Source organism: Dermacentor andersoni, chromosome 8 (assembly GCF_023375885.2).
Source record: "Dermacentor andersoni chromosome 8, qqDerAnde1_hic_scaffold, whole genome shotgun sequence".
NCBI classification, from domain to species: Eukaryota; Metazoa; Arthropoda; class Arachnida; order Ixodida; family Ixodidae; genus Dermacentor; species Dermacentor andersoni.
Genome location: NC_092821.1, coordinates 70,075,245 through 70,093,777, shown reverse-complemented (window position 1 = coordinate 70,093,777; position 18,533 = coordinate 70,075,245). Strand labels below are relative to the sequence as shown.

Genomic DNA, 18,533 nt, shown 5'->3' with positions numbered 1-18,533 from the left:
AGACACGTAAAATCTGTATTTTTTCATAAAAGAATATATTCGTATCTCCCCAAAAATTGTGCCAGAAATAACTGATATCAATGGTTCCACCTTTTGTGTCTATTTAAAAGAAAATATCACACGAACGTAAGAACTATATCAGTTCATAACCAGCAAACCAGCCGCTGATATGAAAAAAGTGAAGGCCATGAAATGGGCTAGTTGAGGACAAACACTTTCATGAGTCTTTGTAATTCAAGAACCTTCCTTACATTTTAGTACATATGCAACGGCCAGGGAAAAATCTCAATCACGCTGTCCTTCGTTCCAATGTATCTGTCCAAGCAGCTGTCAACGGTCATGTATCGTGAGTAATTGCACCAAAGTTATAGTCGCATCAGAGAGCACATATGAAAAGCAGTTCTGCAAATTACACATTAGAAATGGAAACATACAATGGAATACGCAAATGTAAATATACAGCTGGATAAAGGGCAAAAAAGTATCACTGGAAACAAAGTTCACTGCATGTGTACACAAAAGCTCCCAACAAGGTATTTAACTATACGTATAAGTCTGGAATTAATCTGCGTATCTAAACAAATTTCACTGTATATAATGCATCAAACAAGGCAAATAAACATGTTGCACAATCACAGATTCGCAGATCACAAAATACTAAAGCCCGCCTCCCTCCCCCTCTTCCTCTACTCTCCCTGATGCAACGCGCGCGACGGAAGGCGGCGCGCTTCCCGCTTTTCTCCCTTGCGCACACAAGACTGATCCACCATCGTCGGCTCACCCATCCCCCCTCCCCCCTAAGCTTTCACTAGCACGTACAGCATGCGGCGTGTGGTGACGATGTTATCGCCCTTGAAGTTTGATGAATAAGCGCGAAAAGATTCACCGACCAAGATAACTGAGAATGTAATGACGTTTCGGCTCCCGATGAGGGAGCCTTGTTCACAATAAAGCCCATAACCGAAATACAGTAAACTCTCAGTTGTACGAACGTCAGTTTATCGAATATTTCAGAATAACGAACTTTTTAAAAATCCCCGGCAGTTTTCTTATAGATTCTATGCAAAAACGTTTCACTTAAACGAATTTCATAACAGTCAATATTTCAGTTTAACGAACTCGCTCAGAGGACCAAGGCTTATTTTAGTGGCGCAACCGATGCCCGCCCTCATCAAACCGCCGCTCCAGCGGCAATGTAACGTCGCTGGCCCTACAGCGCCCCTGGGGCAAAGCGGCGGTGCGGAAAACGAACGGCAACGAGGCATAGCCTCCGAGATCGCCCGCACAAAACGAGCAAGCATGTAATCTCGGAGGCCATGAACAAAGTAACATCGCCGAGCCAGTTTCAAGCCCTAACTCTAGCTGAGGTTGTAGGATACATTGGAGGAACAAATTCCATTTGACACATTTCTAACACTATGGATGCCATGTCTTTTGCTCCATGAATTGCACTTCAAACTTTTGACTCTGTATGCTGTCTTATGTTGGTCTAGTGAATATTCAGTTTAATGAACTTTCAGTTAAGTGAACTATTTCCTTCGGTCCCTTGAAGTTCACTCAAGTGAGAGTTCACTGTATAACGTATTTAAGTACGTTTCAGTACGTGACACATGCGGCGAGTGTACATCGTCGGAAGAGTCCCATCTTGCCTATTCAGCGTGTGCGCCGTGGTCTGTGTGCAAGGATTCTAGATGCAGGCGTGACGTAAGCTTCTTTTGCTTGGCCAGGACACGTGCACTTGGCCAGTCAATATTGTGGCCTGTAGATTCTACATGTTCAGCAAGGGCACTCTAGGCTACGTGCCGTTTCTTGACGTCATACTCATGCTGTTTCATACGTTTCTTGAACTCACCTGTCTTGCTGATATACTTGTAATGACAGTTCTTACACGTTATGGCGTAGACTACGCCGGGGAAATTATCCTGTGGCAATTTGTCCTTTAGGTTTACTAAAACGTTTCTTAGTTTGCAGGTTGGCAGATGCGCAATCTTGAAGTCGGGCCTCCGCATGATACGAGCGATGGTCTTACTTACTCCAGGGATGCATGGAATGGCAGCTCACTTCTTCGGAGGCGACGTAGAACGCTGCCTTTTTGAGAGTGACACTTCTTTCCTTGCCGAAGGCAAAAAGGACGGAAGGTAGCCACAGGTTCTTGAATTTTCACAGACCCTTCCAATATCACGCGTGCAGTCCTCCTGCCTTGCGCAAACGGTTTTTGCTCGCTGAAAAGCGTAGCAGGAGCAGACCTTTTGTGTGAGAGCGGATGTACCGAGTTGAAATGCAGGTACCGGCCTGTATGTGGGGGCTTCCTCTAGACGTTGAAAGAAAGGCCAGAGTCACAGCGCTTGACATTAACACCAAGGAACGGTAGACAAGCGTATGCTTCTTGCTCGGCAGTAGACTGAATCGACTGTTTCACGCTGTTAAGACGAGCAGTGAAGGCAGCGAGAGCATTCTTGTGAATTATGCAGAAGAAATCATCTACATATCCCAGGAAAACCTTTGGAGAAGGGGTAAAGATGCAAACGCCCGACGTTCGACGTCATCCATGACCAGACTCAGCAGAAACTGATATAGATGCACCCATAGTCGTAGCATGCGTTTGCAGGCAAAAATTTTGTTAGAAGACGAAGTATGTATTCGACAAAACATAAGGACACAGTACAGGTCCAAAACGTCAATCAGAGACCTATCGGGCAGCGACCCGTCAGCTTTGATGGCAGTGGCATAAGCCTTTACAGCCAGTTTTACTGGAACGCTTGTGAATAGTCACTTAACATCAAATGAAACCGTGACGTCATCCAGGAACAACGCGCCGTATTTTTTCAATAATGTCGCCAGAATTGCGTACGTCACTGCCGCTTTTTCCAACGAGTGGCGGAATGATCCGATGTAAGAAACCGGAAAGCTTGAACAGAGGTGAGCGAATGTAGTCGGCAATGGGCTGCATAGGAACATCTTGCTTGTGTATCTTTCGTTGGCCATAAAGTGCAGGAGGTGATCCGTTGTGACAAAGTAGTTGGTAATAGAGTGAATTATAGAGTATTAGTGAATCGTTCAGCCCTTGAAGTCAACGCAGCCTTTTCACGTTTATTCAACATGTATTTTTTCCGGCCAGACGTGCTGCCGTCAAACTTTCGATTTTAGCTCTTGCAGTTTACACGAAGCATGACGGCGACAGCAGGAATGCGCCTGAATTGTCCATATAATTGCTATCGCAAAAATATAGTAAGAGTGTCAGAGTCCCGTGGCCCATCACTTTCCGCAAAAGAAGAAGTAACGAAATCGAACTTTCACCATGCGACAATTCGCTGCGCCGCAACGAAGTCCTTCTTTCTTTCGCGGGGCGGGGGCACTGAAGTGGGAAAAAAAACGGAAAGGGAAGTATGTTGGCCTCAATCGAATGCCTACTTTGGGCACCTAATCTGGCTACCGAAGGAATATAGAAGAAAACGCGCTAAACTTGGTCCACAGAGAGCCATACGCATACTGCTCGGCATCCTACACTAGCGAGACAAGACTTTCCGGAGAGGTTTCGATAACATCAAAGTGATGACCTCATGCAGTCCATCGAGTCCCCACAGTGATGGCGGCGAGCGACCATTGTTTCTTTTTCTCGTCTCTTAATCAGAAAGCGTCCAGAACTCTGGCAGGCCAAAATCCACTCGGCCAGAGAAAAAACGAATGCGCACCAAGGTACGCCTCGCGGTGGCCGGGGCAACACGAGAAAAACGCATGCGTTCTGGCTGGCTCTGGCAGCCCGCGAGTAGGGAGAACAAGAAAATTGAAGAGGCTGAACGTGTCCTCGCAAATAAAAGTCAAAGTAGAAAAAATAAATAAGAACGTAGTTACCTCTGCTGGCTTTACTGTCTTGACATCGATGCTTTGGCGCAGGTGAAAAAAAAAATGTTGATATTCTTTTCTGCGACATGACGGCGCAAATGAACCACCACAACGCTTCGTCTCATAGGACCTCGCTGTGTGCTTTGCCAACTTGTATGATGATAATGTGTTGATTTGGCTTGTCTCGTTGTATGGTCCCATGTACGACTTTAGAAAAGTCAATGCACCTTTGTAATCAAATGTTTATAAGGACATTATACCCACAAAGTTCCGGAATCGAAAATCTAAAGCACGACTTTGGAAATGTTAGTGCAGCTTTCGCATCAAAATTTGATGAAAACTTTATGCCCATAAAGTTTCAGGATTGAAATCCATGCGCTCAGTAGATTCCGCGGCCTCCGCGAGATGCCGCGACGAGCCCGCTCGCCATCAAAACGCCCTAAAACTTTGTGCTCGGATGGGGTTCCTTGCGTTATGTGACTCCAGATTGCGTGGGAGTTCCCACGCAATCCAGCCCGAGTTCGCGATGTTCGGGCAGCAATGTCTTTTTGAGCGTAAAATACATTCTAGACAAAATCCAGAATGATTTCCGGCGCATGGCTTGTTTTCGATCGTCGGCGGTGCATGAAAGCACGAAAAGATTGCGGGGGGGGGGGGGGGGGGGGGGGGCTGAAGCCCATTTTTACGATTCACTCATGCCACAAACTGAACAGCTGCTTCGTAGCAGCAAATCTGCAAGTGGAAAAAGGTTCAAGGTGCGCGAGCTTCTAGATCAAATTTATAGCGTACAAGGGAATGGATGACCAATGGCTGGTGGCAGTAGGGGAAGAGGGCTGGTTCATGGAGCCTTGAGGGGCAGAATTCAAAGCCACTGGAAAGGTAACAAGCCAATAAGAGTAACAACAGGCTATTTTTATTGCGCTAATTACTGTCATATAAGAGGCATGGGACACGAAAAGAAGAGGACGATGTGCGCCGATCGGTCCGAACGGCACGAGCCCTCGAGGCGCGTGGCCCGAGGTGCGATCGGGGGAGAAGCGGCGCCGAGCTGGGATTATCGACGTGGCTCTGGGCCAAGAAGGTTGGAGCGCCAGCTTCGCACTGGCGACGGGGGCCATGGAGGTTCGGGCTGGCCCGTGACGCTGGCTATCCAGGGTGTGGCCGTCGACCTCGGCGACGTTCGAGCGAGGCTCGCTGGACCTGCTGCAGCCTCCCACGGCGCTGCCGGGCACTCCAGGAATTGGATCCCCTTTCTTCGGCAGACCAGCACGAAGGGTAGTCACCGGGGATTCTCGTCGGCACTCGGGGAGAGGTAGCGGCGGAGCCCGGCGGTAGGCCTAACCAGGAAGGCCGGAGTGCCACATCACCGACATCCGAGATGGAGGAGCTGGCCGGTCGATGCCACGACAACAAAGCTTGCAAATCAGCAGGAGCACCGACTGGAATCAAGAGCCGACGCACATCGGGCTTGACCATAGGCCAGGCCAGGGTGAGCCATAGGCCAAGGTTGTCGGACTTTCGCGCGGAACGCGCTAAGGACGAACGTAGGGGAGGATAAGGACATATTTAGGCTGCGCAGTTCTGGAGGTTTATCTTTGTCAGTTGAGTTTTCAGTTCCATTTTGAGTGTGTTTTAATTTGGGTTTGTTCTTAGTAAAGTCTGTTTGCTGTGCTCGCCTGCGTCTCCCGACTCCATCTCTCCCAACATCCGCACGGCCCCGAGATCAGTGTGACAATCACATAACATGGCAAACTTGCGAAGCAATTATTCACATACTGCACACTGTAATATGACAGCACATTTTCCTTTATCTCTTTATACTGCTCAGGTTAATTTACTATAACACAGCGCTTATTAAACATACAAAAATAATTTCACATTCCTAACGTCCACTAAGGCCGATTCAACAAGCAAGATATTGCGGGCGGTAAATACTGAAGCTATCTATCACAGCTGTCTCATAAGCGTAAGCGCACGTAAGCGCACGTAAGCGCATGTTTTCGTTTACTGCAAAACAATTCACATAACACTCAACGCAGCACATCAGTCAACGTTACATGAAAAATCAGAACGCCGACAAAAAATAAAAAATAAAAGAACTGAGGAAAGAAAAACCATGGTGCAGCGGGCAAATTGCATCTGCTAGTATTTCTCTGTTTTGAGCACACTGTTCTAGACGAGCAGATTCAGAACAATCGTTCAAGCAACACAGCGAATTGGGTGAGTTGGTAATTTAACATTGTTGACGTATATATGCAGCGCGACATAGACGTGTCATTCACTCGTTATCCCGCGTCTGTGTCGCGCTGCACATCTACATCAAAAATCATGCAAGTGAACCTTTCATACCAGGCGCACGCATTTCAGCATGTACAGGAGTCATGTACAGAAGCATGTACAGAAGCATGTGCTTACTGCGGACGCATCGGCGCCGGCTCCCGCTTTCTTGTCAATTTAACTGCGCCTTTTTCCCAGTTTTGTGCCTTTTCTACTCGGAATCAAATTCTTGAAGTTCTTTTCCACCTAGGGAGACCACATTTCGGTAAGTGCGTGACCTCCGGGCTTTTTTACGAGGGATTTCATCTCTCGCCGCCCCGCCACGGGCTCTAAACCTAACGAGGAGTACGGCCGCCGCCGTTAACGCCCGTCTAGACTACGACCAAGCCGCCGCCGACCTCAGATCTCCCCGCTCCCACCCCGGCTGCGGGGGCCTCTAGCGATCATAACAAACGAGCCTTCCACCCAAGAACGACCCTACAGCGATGGCATACGAGGTCAATGGCCAAGACATGAACCCGGACGACTTTACCGCAGACGCCGGCTGGACTATCGTGGCGCCGCGCCCGTCAATAATCAAGACTGCGTTCAGCCAGCACAACCTCGTTAACCTCCAGCGAAAGGGAGGAAATACGAACGCAACCGTATCAACAGCGAGAAAGTCCGTGATCCAAGCAAGCAGGATGCCCGCGCTGCTCCAATACGACATCAAGATTGTGATTCGCATACGTGGCGGAATCAACATAGCCAAGGTAGGCCAACTTACGGTCACCAAAGCAATTTGCATGGGTGCTTGCATCGAACCTAACGAGCGAAGCGAGGACACGATATGCCCCAATTTGAAGCAAAACATCATGGTGGTCAGCACACCGACCGAAGCGAACGCAGTGAAATACCTCAGGATCCGCAACATTTCCATAGGAGAACAAACGTTTGAAACCACTGCATACAGGACGGCGCCGCACGAAACGTGCAAAGGCGATGAGACGCAGGACTCCATAAACCACAAGATCATCAACCCACGCAACCCGCTCGCACTGGCGGCAAAGAGAATCAAGGAAACTGGGTGCGGTCATCATCTCCTTCGACGGCTTTCGAGTCCCGAACTATGTCAGATACGACAACGCCCTGATCAAGTGTTCTCTTTACCGCAAGCAGATGGCCATGTGCCATGTGTGCGGCAGACTTGGCCATCGTGCCAACGTATGCCCCTCGCCCGACGATGCCATTTGCAAAGACTGTGGACTAGCTAACCCTAACGCAGACCGTGTGCGTACCTCGATCAAGTGTGCGCTCTGTGAGGGAAATCACGTCACGGCCAGCAAGGAATGCAGGAATTGCTTCCAACTCCCCTACGTAGTCCGAAGAAGACGAGTTGAAAGAAGACTCGCAGTAAACGCAAGCAAAAGCACCACGAGATCAAGACCAATCGCCCTGAGTCAGCAAGACTTCCCGCCGCTCAAGAACGGCGAGAGTAGCGCCATCAACGACAACGTGGCCGCCAACGCATATGCTCGCTTGTCCGGCGAGGGGAGCGCTCGAGATCGAGGAACCGCGGTCGCCCGTCGTCACGGTCCGGAGGGCGCTCCAGGAACCCGAGCCAGAGATCCACGTCAAGGATACGATTCCCCCCAGCCCACGAGTTGGCGGTGATGACCGGTTGACGTGGGCCCAACAAGCTCTGCAGCAGCAACAACAGGAGTGGCAAGAACAACAGCGCCAACAGCAGGGCGCCAGCCAGGTGAGTCCGACGGCACGGCCAGAGCAAGTAGAAATAGCAAATACGATTAAAAGACTAGAACACGAAAACAAAGAGTTAAGGCAAAAAGTCACACGACTTGTCGAGGAAATCAGACAACTCAAAACATCACCACCCCCCGATTCTAATCAAACCAAAACCACATCAGAACCCATGGTAGTGGAGGTACGGGTCGCGGAATCCACGCGCAACCCGCATAAGAGAAAAGCCGTGACAAACACACATCCCTCGAGTACGGACAGCGACATTAAAGGGACCCTGAAACGATTTTGACGATTTTCTACAAACGTACTGAGTCGTTAGAGTAGGTCCTTCTGATCATTAATTGACACATCTAAGTGCTCCGCGTAAAGCGTGTAATTTATTATAAGGTTTTAAAAATGCACATCGCTGCCGATCGGAGCACGCTGCTCGGCGGAATTTTAAGCCGCCCCTACCCATATGACGAAAATCACCCATATGACGTCTGTGGGGCGAGCTATCCGATTGGCTGACCAGGGCGCGTGATCAATAATTTTTCCAACATTATGGTAAACAAATGATCTTCGTAATAGTTGGAATGTTAGTTCATTTGTTTTTATAAACAGAAAGTAACATAAAGAGAATGCACAAGAACAATTTTTCAATACAATTAAGCACTTCCGGCACACAGCAAGTGTCGTCTGCTTGTGTTACAACGTACTCCATTTTGACGAGAGCTCCGCCGTCAGAGTCGGTCTCAGTCTTTTCACGAGCACTATGATTCGACTTTGTTGCTTTGTGGACTGCAAACGTAGCGACTGGCAATATGTCAAGCTGCGACATCGTGTCCCTCTGCAAGGCAGCATACGAGCGAACTGGCTGCTGCGCATCGGACTGCCGCTATCCGATCGGCGCCAGGGTTTGCGCGTTTGTGGTCGTCACTTTACACCGGAAAATTACTAACGCAATAGCGTTTCGCGAGTCCGGTATTAGGGCAAATGCAAGCGCAAGGGGACAGGGTCTGGCCGCTTGACTGTGCCGTAACGGGATGAGCCATGGGATGAGCAGAATCGCAAATGCGAATGGTCTGCACGGTGCAGCCACCTGGTGGCACAGAGCTCAACCATACACAGTAGCAGTAACGAAGTGTATTCTTCTTTGCTGCTGGTGTGCATTTTTCGCAGGAGTGTAATCATCAACACTTTGTTTTTATAAATGTTTAAAATGTTTTACACTTGGTTAGAGCAATATTAGCGCTTTGTTTGGCTGGTTAAGCGCTGCGCCAACAAGTGGCTGGACCGTGCAGACCGATCAGGCCGCACGTACAGTCGCGGTCAAAAATACGCGGCCCACGGCTCCAGTCGGCGGAGCGGCCGCGAGCCGCACCGCGGCGCTCGCGTCGGCGCTGCGAGAGTTTGCGCTCTGACGACAGGTATCTCCCTACGTATCGTCCGTATCCGTTACGTATCCGCCCGTTACGTATCGTCCGTTACGTATCCGCCCGAGAGCGAGGGAGATACCTGTCGTCAGAGCGCAAACTCTCGCAGCGCCGACGCGAGCGCCGCGGTGCGGCTCGCGGCCACTCCGCCGACTGGAGCCGTGGGCCGCGTATTTTTGACCGCGACTGTACGTCTACGCTAAAGTTCCTTCATCAGCTTGAGTTTATGCCTCCATTCATTTGCCGAAATGACCAGCTTGCCTGTGGTTACCGGAATACCAGACACGTTCGGCGCTACGACAGAATGCTCGCAACGCACGCTGCTTCGATAGCTCTCGCTTGGGGTCGACGGCCAAGCGGCTAGCGGAGAGGTTTCACGCGGGCGGGGTGGGCTCCAAAACAACCGGAAGCGACGATGTGACGTCGCATCGTGACGCGAAACCAGTGAAGGCGGAGCTTAGCCCCGATGGCTCGGCGAACGAGTTGAGGAGGAAAAGCATGACTAGGGAGGAGGGTAACTTCTAATCGCTTGTAGCTCCATTAATACGTAACGCTTCACCTAAATTGTGGTGCGAATCTTCTACTTAAGTTGTACCCTACGCGTCTACAAAATTTGTCCGAACCGTTTCAGGGGCCCTTTAAGTAAATCAAGGAACTGCTCGGTGGTCTTGCAACTACCGTCGCGTCACTGAAGGAAGGACAAGACAAACTTGCGACGAATGTAGGAACCCTCAAGGAAGGTTACGACAGGATAACGATATATGTATACAAAGCAACCACATGATGGAGACGATCAACAGTCACGGGGCAAGGCTCAACGCGCTAGAAATGGCAGACCACCCGTCTGTGATGACACAGTCTACTATCACCAAGCTACCTCGGGCGTTGTCGCTCGATAGACAAAGCAACAACGTGGCCTCACAAAGGCCGCTGTTACGTTTCGCCTACGGCGCGCGGTATAGCCGGCGCGGATGCAACGGACGCCGGGGCTTCGTTCAACGCGGCGGACATTTTGGCCCGTTCGGAGCTCCCGCAAAGCCTCCCCGCCAAGCGCGTCCAGGCGTGTTTCAGTGCCACGTGTCTTCGTGTGTGCGTGTGTGTGTGTGTGCCCACGCTTGTCAAAGCGCGGCAGCCGGGGAGAGGAGCTCCCCAAGTGTGAAGCGAGGAGGTCTGATCGGCGCCGGGTTGGCGGATGCGTCACTACACTCGTCTCAACCTGTCTCTCAGCGTGTCCGTGCCCAGTCACGTGCGCATCTGACGAGACGTTCCTCCTTGCCCTCAGCTGCGAGACTATAAAAGCAGCTGCCCCCCGGACGCCGAGAGAGGCTCCGATTTCTTCTGTTGAGTAACGTGCTCTCCCGTCTCTCCACTTCGGTCGACCTGACCGCCCGCTCTTTTGCGATGTTAGAATAAACAAGTTGTTCTGTTACCAGTCGACTCATGCTTTGCCGGGACCTTCGGATGCTTCCAGTTGTGCCCAGGCCGCCAGGCCAACGCTACCCTTGGGGCTTGCGACCCAGATTCTAACAGCTGGTTGCCAGCGGTGAGATCGCGACAACGGAGGCCAGCAGCGAAGATATGCGGTTGACTGTATGCTGAGCAGCACAACGACCATCCGGGAGCAGTGCAACGAGCCCTGTGTGATGACTGGTTGCCTGCAGCGGAACGACTGCGCTGAATTCTTGGCTGCGAGGTTTGGTGAGTGCGGGACTTTCTTCTTATGAGTTTTGCCAGGCTTTTGTTAGTGTCAGAAACAGAGCTGGTAATTGTGGTTGTCGTTGCTGCCGGGTTAGTTTGCGGCAAGACAATAGTAGGCAGTAGAGAAAGCAGCATTCAGAGCAGCCATGGATTTGAAGTCGTTGCGCAAACCGAAATTGCTGGAGCTTGCAAGAGAGTTGGGTCTGGATGTCTCAGACAAACTCAGAAAACCAGAACTGCTGAGGGCTATTCTTGAGTTAGAAGCTGAGGATGACGAGCTGTCGGAATGCCTTGAGACCATTGAGGAGCGGGCAAAAAGACAGGAGCGCGAACTAAAAGAACAAAAAGAGAAAGAAAAAGAAGAGCGCGACCGTCAACACGCTTTGGAAATGAAGCGTCTCGAGGTAGAGATGGAACGCGCTCGTAATGGAAGTCAGGCACACGGTGCAGGAGAACGAGTATCGTTCAAAATGACTGACCTGATGCGGCCGTTTAAGCTTGGAGAGGACATTGGTTTGTTCCTGGTTAACTTTGAGCGAACGTGCGAGAAGCAGGGGTTCTCTCGGGAAACGTGGCCACAGCGCTTGCTCACTTTGTTACCCGGCGAGGCGGCCGACGTAGTCGCTTGCTTGAATAGAGAGGAGGCAGAGGATTTCGACAAAGTGAAATCGAGTCTGCTAAAAAAGTACAGGCTGTCAGCGGAGGCGTTCCGTCGGAAGTTTCGGGAAAATGAGAAAGGCAAAAGTGAGTCATATACAGAGTTTGCCTACAGGCTAATGTCAAACATGCAGGAGTGGCTCAAAGAAGAGAAAGCGTTTGGTGACCACGAGAAAGTTCTGCAGTGTTTCGGGCTGGAACAGTTTTATAGTCGGTTACCTGAGAACGTGCGGTACTGGGTCTTGGATAGGCCAGACGTTAGTACGGTGGCTCGAGCCGCTGAGCTAGCCGAGGAGTTTGTGACGCGTCGGGCTCGCGGAGCTAAGGACGGTCAAAAGGGTGAATTTGGCTCCAAGTTTGAGAGGCCAAAGTTCACGCCCATGAGAGCAAAGGGGGACACACGTAGTGCGGATGCGAGTGAAAGCAGTCCGACCGAACGTAAGGAGACGGCGGCAACCGAAGCCGAACGCAGAAAGCGGTTCGAGACGAGGCAAGCGCGCGTTTGTTATACGTGCCAGAAGCCGGGTCACTTTTCGGCGCAGTGTCCAGAAACAAAAACAAAAGTCGTGTTTTTGTCTTTATGCAGCACTGACGAGAACATGAAGCTTCTCGAGCCTTACATGTGAGACCTCCTCGTGAACGGGAAAGAGTGCCGAGTGCTTCGCGATTCCGCAGCTACAATGGATGTAGTTCACCCCTCTTACGTAGAACCCGATATGTTCACGGGCGAGTGCGCATGGATCAAGCAAGCCGTGGAAGCTCATAGCGTGTGTCTGCCCGTAGGAAAAGTGCTTATTGAAGGACCTTTCGGAGCGCTTGAGACGGAGGCCGCAGTGTCATCTATGCTGCCCCCCCAGTACCCGTACCTATTTTCGAACAGGTCCGATCACCTCCTGCGCGAGAAGGGGCTTTTGTTTGGTGAGGCTAGCGTTCAGGCCTTAACCAGATCGAAGGTTCGGGAGCTCGCTGCAAAGGCAGTAGTTGCGGGACCGACGTTGTCGAACAATGAGAAAGGGTCAGAGGCGCAGCAAGCTGATATTCAGAGCACGCCCGAACTGAATAAAATTGAGCCTGTAGCGTTAAAGGCACCAGATACTGGAGAGGAAATGCCCGACACGGGAAAGTTAGAAGAGCTATCTGCAGATTTGCTCATCGCGCCTACGTCAGACGGACTTAATAGGTTGCTAAAAGTCAGCCGGTCGGCTTTGATAGCCGAGCAAAAGAAGGATGGCAGCCTAGAAAACATACGCTGCATTGTCAAGGAAGGCATCGCCAAGAAAAATGCTCGCTTTGTGGAAAGAGGTGGGGTCCTATACCGGAAGTATCTAGACCGCAGGGGAGTGGAGTTCGATCATCTGATCGTGCCTCAGTGCTACCGTCAGGATCTGTTGCGCTTGTCGCATGGGGGTTCGTGGTCCGGACACCTAGGAGTTAAGAAAACTAAGGACCGTCTCTTGCAAGAGTACTATTGGCCAGGGTGTTTTCGGGACGCAGACCACTTTGTGAAGACATGTGACACCTGTCAGCGGGTGGGCAAACCAGGGGACAAATCGAGGGCGCCGTTGAAGTTGGTACCTATCATTACGGAGCCTTTTAGACGGCTCGTTATTGATACAGTGGGACCTCTGCCGGTAACAACCACGGGGTACAGACACATTTTGACTGTGATCTGCCCAGCGACAAAGTTCCCTGAAGCAGTACCGCTTAAGGAACTCAGCTCAGTTGAGATAGTCAATGCACTACTGTCCATATTTGCGCGAGTTGGTTTTCCTGCGGAAATCCAATCAGATCAGGACACAGTGTTTACTAGCCCTTTGACGACAGCCTTTCTCGAAAGGTGTGGGGTAAAGCTGTTAGACAGCTCAGTGTACCACACAATGTCGAATTCCGTTGAGAAGCTCCACTCCGTCATGAAGCGCGTGTTGAGAGCATTGGGGTTTGAACAACAAACTGACTGGAAGCTGTGTCTGCCTGGGGTGATGTTGGCATTAAAGACCGCGCCGCATGCGGCTACGGGGTTTTCGCCAGCTGAGCTAGTGTACGGTCGCTCGCTGCGTTCTCCGCTTCGCATGCTTCGAGACGGATCACTGCCCTCTCCAATGGCTGCAGACCATCTCTTCCACAAATGGCCGCCTCCTGCGCTGGAGCCTCGCTTTACAACAATATTCCTTTGAGGTGCGTTACAAAAAGGGGAGTCTCAACGGTAACGCCGATGGCTTAAGTCGAAGCCCCTAACGTGGGAATCAGCCTCAAAATTGTTTGTTACTGATGTTTTTCTTCCTGAGGCAGGATTTTTAACATATTGCTTTTGTGTAGTGTTTCAAAGTGATGATGTGCTTTCTAGTGCAATTTTCCGATTTGTGGACGCGTTCTGAGTGCTGCTAGACTACTGTAAGGAACTAGGCAGTAGTATAAAAGGGGAAAGAGCCTGGCATGGCTTAGTGAGGGTTGTGCCGTGCTTGCTGACTGAGCGGCTGAGTTTCGGCGCATTTCTAACGCTTGCTGGGAACGAGAACAAAAATGTCAACTCTCCCGAAGTCACTTTGCAGTGTCCTGTGTGAACCTGAACGAGAGAACGAGGCCTTCTCTGTGCGCTGCGCTCAAGAAACGCCGAAGGACGCCCGACTTCGGTTATGAGCATCATCGAGCGACATCCCTCCGGACAGCGGATGCAGTCCCCTGACCATCGGGATCTCCTTCCCCCGGCGGGGCGGTCTGTTACGTTTCGCCTACGGCGCGCGGTATAGCCGGCGCGGATGCAACGGACGCCGGGGCTTCGTTCAACGCGGCGGACATTTTGGCCCCTTCGGAGCTCCCGCAAAGCCTCCCCGCCAAGCGCGTCCAGGCGTGTTTCAGTGCCACGTGTCTTCGTGTGTGCGTGTGTGTGTGTGTGCCCACGCTTGTCAAAGCGCGGCAGCCGGGGAGAGGAGCTCCCCAAGTGTGAAGCGAGGAGGTCTGATCGGCGCCGGGTTGGCGAATGCGTCACTACACTCGTCTCAACCTGTCTCTCAGCGTGTCCGTGCCCAGTCACGTGCGCATCTGACGAGACGTTCCTCCTTGCCCTCAGCTGCGAGACTATAAAAGCAGCTGCCCCCCCGGACGCCGAGAGAGGCTCCGATTTCTTCTGTTGAGTAACGTGCTCTCCCGTCTCTCCACTTCGGTCGACCTGACCGCCCGCTCTTTTGCGATGTTAGAATAAACAAGTTGTTCTGTTACCAGTCGACTCATGCTTTGCCGGGACCTTCGGATGCTTCCAGTTGTGCCCAGGCCGCCAGGCCAACGCTACCCTTGGGGCTTGCGACCCAGACTCTAACACCGCCCAACGCCATCAGCAAAGATGGCTGTGCAAACTGAACCGTTTCGCCTTTGACAATGGAATCATAGGGACTACGTCTGCATAAAGGCCGCCCTGCAACAATACATTCTAGCTAAAAAAGACAAGCCCAAGGTCATTCTCCTACAAGGGACAAATACCGCTACACCCTCGCTATCCGGCTATGACGTGACCGCTACGACACCGCAACCCAAATGCAGAGGTATCGCCACGTTGGTCAGCAACAAGCTAGGCCGCACGACACACAACATTAATCACGACCGCAGCAATTGCGAATTTATTCTCACGGAAGTCTTCCCTAGAGCCAAGAACGCCAAGAGCATATTCATCCTAAACGTTTAGAGCAGCCCCAAGCACAGAGCACAAAAATTTAGGCATATGCTCCAGCTCGCCCGCAACCGTGCCGGCGACAACCCCATGATCGCGGCCGGAGACTTCAACGCCCCTAACACGGCCTGGGGATACGTCGCCAGCAGAGCCAAGGGCAAGGGCTTACTAAACTACGCCGATGAACTTGACCTACCGCTCATCACGAACGCCGCATACCCCACAAGAACGGGTAACTCGGTCAACCACGACACAACGCCAGATCTCACTTTCGTCCCCAACGTTCCAAACTATCAGTGGAACAACCACTTCGAGGATCTGGGCAGCGATCATCACATTGTTGAGACGACAATTGACACCCCATCCAGAGAACCCAGAAAAATGGCATACGTCAGCTGGGACAAGTGTCGCGAGTTAAGACACGAACGCCGAACAAGCGAAGAATCAATGGAACAGTGGACGTCGGAACTAAAGGCCGACATTGAGGCGGCCACGAAGGAAATAGAGACAGATCTCCCCGTTTAAAGCATGGACAGCCGACTGGCTCACATGCTCGAAGCCAAACAATCGCTCACCAGGAGATAGAAAGAAAAAAGACACAATCGACGGCTGAGGAAATGAATTTCTTCCCTCAACCGGCTGATTGCAGAATATTGCACGCAACTATCTAATCAGCAATGGAACGAAGTGTGCGACGCCGCGGGCGGCCGCATCAACAGCGGGACGACATAACACCTGCTCAAACACCTTTTAGACAGAACCAGGACCAAAACGGAGCAGGGTAGCACGCTGAACAGGATCATGCACGAGGAACACAAGATTACCACGGAAAATGAGCTCATTGACCGTCTCGCCGACAAGTACCCTGGCCAAAAATGCTAGAGGCATGATCGCCGAGGCATATCGCGTCAAAGCTAGAGCTAGATCTAGATCTAGCCAGAGCTAGATCGGGACTTCTCAACCGAAGAGATACGCACGGCGCTTCAGAACCTAAACAGCAAGTCAGCGCCGGTGCCGGACGGCGTAACTAACAAGGCACTTAGAAACCTAGACGACACCTCCATCGAAACCCTCGCAGAGAAAATCAACAAAATCTGGAGGAACGGAGCACTACCCGAGGACTGAAAAACGGCCCTCATCGTGCTCATCCCAAAGCCTGGCAAGGCGCCCAACAACAATAACCTCAGACCAATCTCGCTGACGTCTTGCGTCGGCAAGGTAGCCGATCACGCGGTGCTAAACAAGCTCTCCAAACATCTCGAACAAAAAGTTATCTACCCCGCAACAATGATCGGCTTTAGACCCGGGCTATCCACCCAAGACGCCGTGAAGCTCCTCAAACATGAGATCATTGACGCAGACACGAGAGACGCCAGAGAAATCCTAGGGCTAAACCTAGAAAAGGCCTTCGATAGTTCATTTCATCGCTACACACTCGACACGATCTCCAACCACGACCTCGGCACGATATTCTACGCTTATACAAAAACGTTCCTGAGCAACAGAACGCCCACCCTCCGTCTAGGGGAAATCAAGTCTCATAGACACAAACTCGGCGGCAAGGGCACCCGCAAGGTTCTGTCATCTCTCCGACGCTTTTTAACCTTGCGCTAGCCGGCTTAGGCAAGAGACTGAATCAAATCGAGAACGTCAAATACACCATATACGCAGGTGACGTAACGCTCTGGATCCCCGGAGGTATAGCCTGGGATCAAATGAGAACGCTCTACAGCAAGCGATCGACGTGATCGAGGAATACCTCGCTCCCACGGGCCTGCGATGTTCGCCTTCCAAGTCGGAGCTCCTCGTCTGCAAACCATCGAGAAGCGGTCCCAAGCCAAAGAGCGAAATCAGAGACACACACGCCATTACTCTCAGAACAAAAGACGGAGGAACCATTCCACACGTCAGCAAAATTAGAGTCCTCGGGATGCTCATCGAGAGCAATGGCTCTAATGCCGCGACAGTGGAGAAGATCGTGACAAAGTCGAATAATGCCTTGAATTTCGTACGACGCATTGCTAACAGACAACACGGCGTTAAGGAAGAAAGTCTCCTCAAGCTAACATACGCCTTTGCGCTATGCCACTTCACGTACGAGGCGGCCATGCACAGATGGAAGGTAGTGGAGAAAGACAAACTCAATGTGCAACTGAGGAAGCTAGCCAAACTGGCGATGGAAATCCCGAAGAACACCGAGACAGAGCTCCTGCTGCAACTGGAGGTACACAATACACTTGAAGAAATCGCCGAAGCTCAAGAACGGGCTCAATTGACAATATTCTCCGGGTAGAGGAATCGGGTAGAGGAATCCTAGCCAAACTAGGTCATGACACCGCAGAAATCGAGAATCTATGCCAAAGCGTTTGGACGGACACACGTAACTCCTACATGGTTCGCCCACTCCCGCGGAACATGAACCCCGCGCACCATCAACCCAGAAGGCTGTCTATGCTCCCGGAGCATATACAGGAACACTATACTCACGGACAACTTTCTGTGGCAATGAGGGGAAAGCTACCGGGGCAAAGCGCGCCCCAGTGAGAGCGCTTCTGAAAAGTCCCGCGTTTTCATCCACGTTAGTTTAAGCTAGGGAAGAGAAAACATAAACACCTCATCAGCAACAGTTAAGATAAAACACACCACTGAATGTAAAAGTTTACTTATTTTGCTGCTTTTCCCTTCCGCATCTGTGCAAACGCGAAACCGTCGCACGTTAAGCTGCATCAATTCAGCGTCTGTTCCGAGCAACCAAAAGCTCTGTCAAATGCTGGCGCACTACTTGGCGCCGTAACACATGTGCAGCAGCCACGCGCCCGTAGCTTTCCCTTCATTGACACAGAAAGTTGTCCGCGATCATAGTTCAGACATGTCTTTTGAAGACGCGTCTGTCAGTACAGCTTAAATTGTATGACAGTGCCGTGAACGATCGGCTTTCGACAGGTTACTGCTAACGCATTTCAGTCGGATCAACCAGTTGGTCGACCATGAGTTCTCTTTTTCTTTTTAGGGGCAGGTACATCACGGCACTATGAGCTTCGAAACGCGGAGCGCGTCTCACTGGCGTCTACAATTCGTGGCAAACCGCGGTAAAGTTATTTTGCAAATATTATTTAAAATATCGAACGTATCCATAGCGGCACTTGTTGCGACGACGAGCGCTAGCTCAAAAGGCCAGTGAACTTTCCCCTTTGACTGGGCTATGAATCACATTTCAGGCGTACTATTCGAAAACAGAA

The 18,533-nt window shown here is 51.1% G+C and overlaps 1 protein-coding gene across 1 annotated transcript in view; it reads left to right on the top strand.

The window, feature by feature from the left end:
- The first annotated feature begins 18,307 nt into the window (after nucleotides 1-18,307).
- Nucleotides 18,308-18,533, top strand: part of LOC126538871 (uncharacterized) — a 41,153-nt gene continuing 40,927 nt past the window's right edge. Inside the window, exon 1 of the mRNA XM_055075075.1 lies at nucleotides 18,308-18,383. The gene's annotated coding sequence lies outside the window, so the exon portion shown is untranslated. The remainder of the gene's footprint in view (nucleotides 18,384-18,533) is intronic.